This window comes from Mauremys mutica, chromosome 1, assembly GCF_020497125.1.
Source record: "Mauremys mutica isolate MM-2020 ecotype Southern chromosome 1, ASM2049712v1, whole genome shotgun sequence".
NCBI lineage: Eukaryota > Metazoa > Chordata > Testudines > Geoemydidae > Mauremys > Mauremys mutica.
The window spans coordinates 101,796,888-101,804,732 of NC_059072.1; the positions used below are offsets into that span (position 1 = coordinate 101,796,888).

The window sequence follows — 7,845 nt, forward strand, 5'->3', positions numbered from 1 at the left end:
ACTAATTCAACAACCTATGCTTTTTATTGTGTATGTTTACTATAGGCCCTATTCTGAACCTGGTAATGGAAGTGCACAAGAGTCAAAAGTTGGATCATTGCTGATAATGCACAATTAGGGGAACCAGTTGAAAAAACATACATGTAGAATACAGATTACTAAGGCGACGTTTATATGTCATGGAGGTCATGGAATCACGGAATCCAGGACTTCCAGAGACCTCCCTGACATTCTCTGCTTCAGGACTCTGGAGCTGACAGCCAGCGGGGCCCTGACAGGGTTCCAGCAACAGGCGACAGGGGACACCCTGCAGGGTTCCAGCAACAGGTGACAGACTCCTGAGGGGGCCCTTCTCAGGGTTCCGGAGACAGCCTCGTGGGGAGGGGGAGGACGCCTCAAGCGAGCGGCTGGCGGTGTCCCGCTTTCTCTTTGGGAAATATCATCACCCTGCAGCTGCCAGCTGCCCTGGATGGAGGGCACCTCCTCTCCTCCCCCTCCCCCCACTGCAGCTTCCAGTTGCCCTGCATGGAGGGGAATCCACACAGCTCCCAGCTACCACAGTGGTGGGGGAAACCATGGAGCTGCAGCAGAAAAAGTCACAGACAGGTCATAGCTTCTGTGAATTTTTGTTTATTGCCCATGACCTGTCTGTGACTTTTACTAAAAATAACTATGACAAAATCTTAGTGTTATTGATTACCATGCACACACTGAAAACTGGGAGTGAGCTTCACTGGAGTGCAAGGCTCCACAGAAGGGTAAATGGGGTGTTGCTTCACAAACTAAGGACCATGGTCAGGACCTCTGCCCCAGCACAAATCCTGGGGACCTTCTGGTGACCATTCCGCTAGCCATGTTCTTTATACCAGGCCAGTCAAAGAAGGAACTGGCTATGAGATTGGTTGCACAGATTTGTGAAGACACTGTGTCTGTACTGAGTTGCTTTCCTCCCCATTGCTTTAACAGTTTGCAGTGCAGTTTCCAGGACATTTTTCTTAGCTTCCTTACTTAGGTGGAGATTGATGCTTTGTCCCTTGGGGCTAGATTTTCACATTCCTTACTGGGCCACATAGGAGAGCAAGAGGGAGTAAGGCCCCCACTCAGACTGTAACTCCTTCCGGGGAAGGAGGGGCAAGCAATGGTTACTCACTTGATACTCCCACAAGTAAGCAAGTTGGGGGGCGGGAGGGAGGAAGACAGAAGGGAGTAGGAGGAGCATTCCCACTAGACAGACAGATAAGATGGCTGGGCAAACAGGGCAGGGAGTAAGCTGCTCCACAAAAAGGGGTATTGTAATTTCTTCTTTCTCCAGAGCAAAGGGGAAGGAGCTGTGTCTCAGAGTTACAATGCCTGCCAGGGCTACTCATGGCTACTACCCCTAAAGTCATAATCTCACCCTATGCTAATATGTAAATGTCTTGATATGAAAATATTAAGAAGAAAAGGCATACATAATACTCATCAAAATTCTATAACGTTAATTATTGTTCCACAAGAGATCAGGTTTAAATATTTTTCTTCTATATTAGACTTACATAATGTGTGACAATAACAGGCTGCCATCTTAAACTAGTTAGTAACAGCATAATATTATGGTGAAAATTATATATAATTATTTTTATTTATAGCAACTACTGCTGAAGTTGTTAGGTTAAAGAGTTAGGTTAAAGAGGAATAGTTGGTTAACCGATTATCGCATTTTCTTAGAAATGAATGCATAAACCTCAAGACATACCACAGCTAAAAGCTATTTCAGTCACTGGCAAACAATTGAAAGACATCTAGAAACCTTTGGAAATCAATTTAAAAAAAAATCTATTTGATGCAAGTCACAAGAAAGTTATTATCCCAGTTAGGTCACTGACAAGTGATGTTATTAATGATCTCATCTAAATTATTAAAGCATTTACCAATCACGTTTGCAAACTTTAATAGTGTATCTTGGGAGAATACTGAATCATGCTGGTTACTTGGCTAAAGATCAAATAAGCTAAGGATGAAAAGAGCAGACTCTGAGAAGGTCTATAATACTTTATGATTGATAACAATTAAATGCTAGAATTGTTGGACTTTCATTTCAATCCACAAAAGAGAATCTTGCTAATACATAATACAGTTGTCAAGTATCAGAGTGGTAGTCGTGTTAGTCTGGATCTGTAAAAGCAGCAAAGAATCCTGTGGCACCTTATAGACTAACAGACATTTTGGAGCATGAGCTTTCGTGGGTGAATACCCACTTCGTCGGATGCATGTGAATACCCACTACATGCATCCGATGAAGTGGGTATTCACCCACGAAAGCTCATGCTCCAAAACATCTGTTAGTCTATAAGGTGCCACAGGATTCTTTGCTGATAATACAGTTGGTTTGTTCAAGTCACGTGATTCAAAGAATTAGACAGTACCTAAGCTTTCCCTGGTAAACGCAGTATGGGGTGTCTAATGCAACCAATCATACACAAGTCATATCAGTTTGGTATTGCTACAGGGAACATTGTACACTCTTGGGTTGATGATCATTAATTTAATTACACTGTATTATATTTAGTATAAGCAGATTTTTGGACTATTCATATTGGGTGAATTCACTGTTGTAGAAGTCCTGCATAAGAACAATGCATGACTGAAATCTCACATAACCCTTCAAAACACCAATTCACTGATGCAGAGGTCTTTTGCAGAATGATAAACTATACCCTCTGACACCTCAGTTTACTTCATCAGTAACTCAAATCTGAATATCTAAAAAGGTTCCTAATTGATAGTACTAAATTAAGCAATGAATTAAAGTGAAATGATCTCATAAAATCTGAGATACGAGTCAGACAGGCAATGAGAACTTTCTCAGTCAAGATACATACTTATGAAATATTATTTAATAAATTAAAAGAAGAATAACCATTTACAGGAGTTATGTGTCTCCTGTTCACAAACTCTGCTAATGTTTAATTAAGGCACACTTGGGCCACTTTGATCTTAAACTCTGAGTCTTAGAACACATTCTCATCTAAAGAGCCTATGGTTGTAGCAGTTTTAAAAAGCTCCACCAAGCCAAATGTCTTAATATAATAATATATGGAGATATACCTATCTCAAAGAACTGGAAGAGACCCTGCAAGATCATTGAGTCCAGCCACCTGCCTTCACTAGCAGGACTGAGTACTGATTTTGCCCCAGATCCCTAAGTGGTCCCTTCAAGGATTGAATTCACAAGCCTGGGTTTAGCAGGCCAATGCGCAAACCACTGAGCTACCCCTCCCCGCCACCTTTTGTGCCTGAAGGTTGGAGTGCAGAGTTTTTTGAAAGGAGAGAGTCAAGCCGGGCATGTCTTTGATGGCAAAGCAGTGATATGTCTCATACATACCAGAGGAGAATGTCATAGGGGAAATGAGTATACATGGTCAGCATCTCATGGTTGGAGAGCCATTGTTGGTATGAGGGATCTTGTGTGAGGGAGGACTTGAGACATTTGTGGACTTGTCAACACAAATTAGCTCTTTCTGGAGACAGAGAAGGAAAATTAGCAACCAGCAGTCACCCCAAGCTTCACTGAGAGCACCGGCTGATGTGGATGACATGATCTTGACTGATAAATTCACTTTTTTCTGAATTTGACAAATAAATTCAAAAATAAGTATCCAGCACACATACCTGGGGGAGAAAGGAGGAAAGGCTCAGTCACTACCTCTGGGGAGCACAGCACTCTCTATGCCTTGCAGCAGGAGGCAGTGTGCACATTACAAAGTGTTCTTGCACGAGCGTCCTGGGAAATACAGCTCCTATGCTGTCTTGGGAACAAGGCCACGTGATTTTATTTCAGAAGGTGGAGAAAGTGACTAGGGTAGAGCCTGTTCTAGATTTGATTTTGACAAATAGGGAGGAACTGATTGAGAATTTGAAAGTGGAAGGCAGTTTGGGTGAAAGTGATCATGATTCTAAGGAATGGTAGGAGGAAAAACAACACAATAAAGATAATGGATTTCCAGAAGGCAAACTTTAGCAAACTCAGGGAATTGGTAGGTAAGATCCCATGGGAAGCAAGTCAAAGGGGAAAACAGTTCAAGAGAGATGGCAGTTTTTCAAAGCGACATTATTTAAGGTACAAGAGCAAACTATCCCACTGCGTAGGAAAGATTGGAAGTATGGCAAGAGACCATCCTGGCTTAACCAGGAGATCTTCAATTATCTGAAATTCAGAAAAGAGTCCTACAAAAAAAGGAAACTAGGTGAAATTGCAAAGGATGAATATAAACAAACAAACACAAGCACAAAATTAGAAGGGCCAAGGCAAAAAATGAGATTAAACTAGCTAGAGACATAAAGGGTAACAAGAAAAAAGATAAGTTCATGGAGGACAGGTCCATCAATGGCTATTACCCAGGACTGGCAAGGATGAGGTCCCTAGCCTCTGTTTGCCAGAAGCTGGGAATGGGCGACAGGGGATGGATCACTTGATGATTACCTATTCTGTTCATTTTCTCTGGGGCATGTGGATTTGGCCACTGTCAGAAGACAGGATACTGAGCTAGATGGACCGTTGGTCTGACCCAATATGGCTGTTCTTATGTTCTTAAAATATTCTATATATACATTAGAAGCAAGAGGAAGATCAAGGACAGGTTAGACCCATTACTCAATGGGGGGTGGGGGGAAAGAGAAACAATAACAGAAAATGTCAAAATGTCAGAAGTGCTAAATGACTTTTTTCAGTTTTCACCATCTAACATGGTAAATGCCATTGAAAATGAGATAGGATCTGAGGCTAAAATAGGGAAAGAACATGTTAAAAATTACTTAGACAAGTTGCCTTCAAGTCACCAGGGCCTGATGAAATACATCCTAGAATACTCAGTGAGCTAACAGATGAGATATCTGAAGCATTAGCTATTATCTTCAAAAAATCATGGAAGATAGGAGAGATTCCAGAGGACTGGAAAAGTGTGAATATAGTGCCCATCTATAAAAAGGAAAATAAAGACAACTCGAGGAATTACAGACCAGTCAGCTTAACATCAGTACCCAGAAAGATAATAGAGCAAATAGTTAAGCAATCAATTTGCAAACACCTAGAAGATAATAAAGTGAAAAGTAACAGTCAGCATGGATTTGTCAAGAACAAATTGAATCAAACCAACCTAATAGCCTTCTTTGACAGGATAATAAGCCTTCTGGATGGGGGGAAGTGGTAGATGTGGTATATCTTGACATTAGTAAGGCTTTTGATGCCGTCTCAAATGACCTTCTCATAAACAAACTAGGGATATACAACCTAGATGGAGCTACTATAAATGGGGTGCATAACTGGTTGGAAAACCATTCCCAGAGAGTAGTTATCAGTGTTCTACAGTCACTCACTCCTCCCACCTCCCTCCTGCCCAGAGCAATCAGATGGCTTGCGGCGTTTGGAAGCAGGAGGGAGGGGGAAGAAGTGAGGACTCGGCACACTTCCCCCATCCCTCCCCTGCCTCCCGAACGCGGCAAGCTAGCTGATTGCCCCAGCAGAAGGGAAGGGGGAGGAGTGAGGACTCGACGTGCAGGCTCCCCCTCCCTCCTGCCTCCTGCCGGCACAAATCAGCTGGCTTGTGGCATTCGGGAGGCAGCGGAGGGAGGGGTGAGGCACGCCAAGTCCTCACTCCTCCCCTCTCCCTCCTGCCCGGGGCAATCAGCTGGCTTGCCGCGTTCGGGAGGCAGGGGAGGGAGGGGGAGCCTGCGCACTGAGTCCTCACTCCTTCCCCTCCCTCCTGCTTCCAAAACGCTGCAAGCCAGCTGATTACCTCCGGCAGGTGGCGGGGGGAGGACAGAGAAGGTGCTGATCTGCAGAGTCTGCCGGCGGGCTTGGGGGGAGGGGGCTGTAGAGAGGCTGGCAGCTGTGGAGAAAGCAGGCAGCCAAACAACGTAAGAGTGGAGCATTGCACAACTTTAAATGAGTATGCTCCCTAATTGATCAGCAATGTAACAACAAAACAATGTTAAGTGGGATGATCTTAAGTGAGGAGTTACTGTACTATGTCATAAACCCAGAAATTATTCTTTTATCCACTAAGGACAGGACAAAAAGTAATTAGCTTAAAAGGCAGCAAGGGAGATTTCGGTTAGATATTCGGAAAAATTCCTACCTATAAGCAGCGGTGAAAGTAACTTAAATTTATTACTGGTACAGTCGTATCGCAAACTCCCTTCCCACCTCCACTCTTACACACTTAACTTCATGGATCCCTTTGCATGACTTTGATACAGTAGCTGTCTACTAGTTTTATTCTAAAGTATTGGTAGTAGCTTTAATGGTATATCTACACAGCCGACGTCAAAGCACTGCTGCAGCAGTGCTTTAATGTTGGCTGTATAGACATACCCTTTTGTGGATGACTTTCAGCTTCTTCATTTGTTGCTGTTCTTTTTGACTGACAATCCCCCATTTCCTCACTTTTACGTTTAAACATACCCATTAGTGTGTAAGACGGGCAGAGGCCTGGGAGGTGTCCCCGACCAGCAAACAGTGGGAAAAAGGCGCAAGATGGAGAAGTTTCACCCGGGACACCAGCTGCTTCGGAACCCAGCTCGCGTGCTGCCAAGCCCCACACCTTGTCCCTGCCCCGTTGCTGGCTCCTGACTCTGGCACCCCACAGCCACCTGCAACAGGGACTGCTGCAGAGACTTCCCCAAAGATCCCGAGCACAAGAGAAGGAAGGAGGGTCCCTGGTTCTGGTTCTCCCCGATTGCAGCCAGGTGAGCTCTCCCTCCCGCAGCTGGCTGAATAATGAGTGAATCCAAGGGCTGAAAGCATAGCACAGTGCCCTGGGCACGGAGTGCAAAGCCACCCTTCCGTTCTGCAGTGTGCACTCAAGACTCGCTCCCCAAGCTGCCTCGTCCCCCAAAGGCCCACATGTATGGATCTGCACGCTGGAGAGCAGGCGGCCCACAAGAGAACCAGCCCAAGAGCGAACCGGGTGGGGAGCAAGGGGCTTTCTGCACAATCACACTCCTGGGTCCTGTTCGCATTGCACTCCTTAGAACCCCCTGCCTGCCACTTTTCAGCTCCCATATTCTCTGAGGTCAACTCTGATTCCCTCTCCAACTATGCTTAGGGGTGGTCTGTTTTCTTGCAGAGAGGGATGTTTGCTGCAATCCATTCTGCCTGCATAGATTTCACAACACTGGTCCCCTTCCAGCAACATTTCCACTCTGGTGAGTCGTTTCCTCTTAGCAAAGGCTGAATTATGCAGTGTGTGATTCTGCAATCAATGACAATTAATTACATTGTGCCAATGGAGGGGAGTCACACCAGGTGCTTTATAATGTAAATTGCGCGCCTGAGACGACAGACTTGACCAATAAGAGCAAGTGGTTACCATGATGGCACTCAGAAGCTAACATTCCAGATCACATGAACACCTTCCACCCAACAAGAAGTAAAAACTGAAAACTGAAGGGGAGCATTTTGTTTCTAGAGAATGTAAAATATATTTAATTAAAGTGATTAATCTGATTTTTTATTACTACAGTTAAACCTGGCCTATTTTATTCATTTGTACTGGTATGCCATACTGGTCCATACCAGCTTACTTTCACCACCGACTATAAGGGAGATAAGCATTGGAAAAATTATCTAGGGAGCCTGTAGAATCCGCACCTTTGGAGGCTTCTACAAACAGGTTAGACAAACACCTGTTGGGATGGTTTAGATAATACTTAGTCCTGCCTCAGTGCAGGGGGCTGGACTAGATGATCTGTCAAGGTCCCTTCCAGTTCTGCATTTCTATGATTCTGTGAAAACTAGAGCTGCTCAGCCAATGAACTAAAGAGTCATGATATAAACCCAGAAAGTTAGAGATGTATGGTCTCTGA

At 44.3% G+C, this 7,845-nt stretch overlaps 1 long non-coding RNA gene across 1 annotated transcript; it reads left to right on the forward strand.

Annotated features, from left to right (window-relative positions):
- Positions 1–229: 229 nt before the first annotated feature.
- Positions 230–7,391, forward strand: LOC123349837. Its single transcript, XR_006573661.1, has 3 exons — positions 230–327; positions 6,450–6,726; positions 7,107–7,391. It is a non-coding gene; the product is annotated as an uncharacterized LOC123349837 (long non-coding RNA).
- Positions 7,392–7,845: the final 454 nt, after the last annotated feature.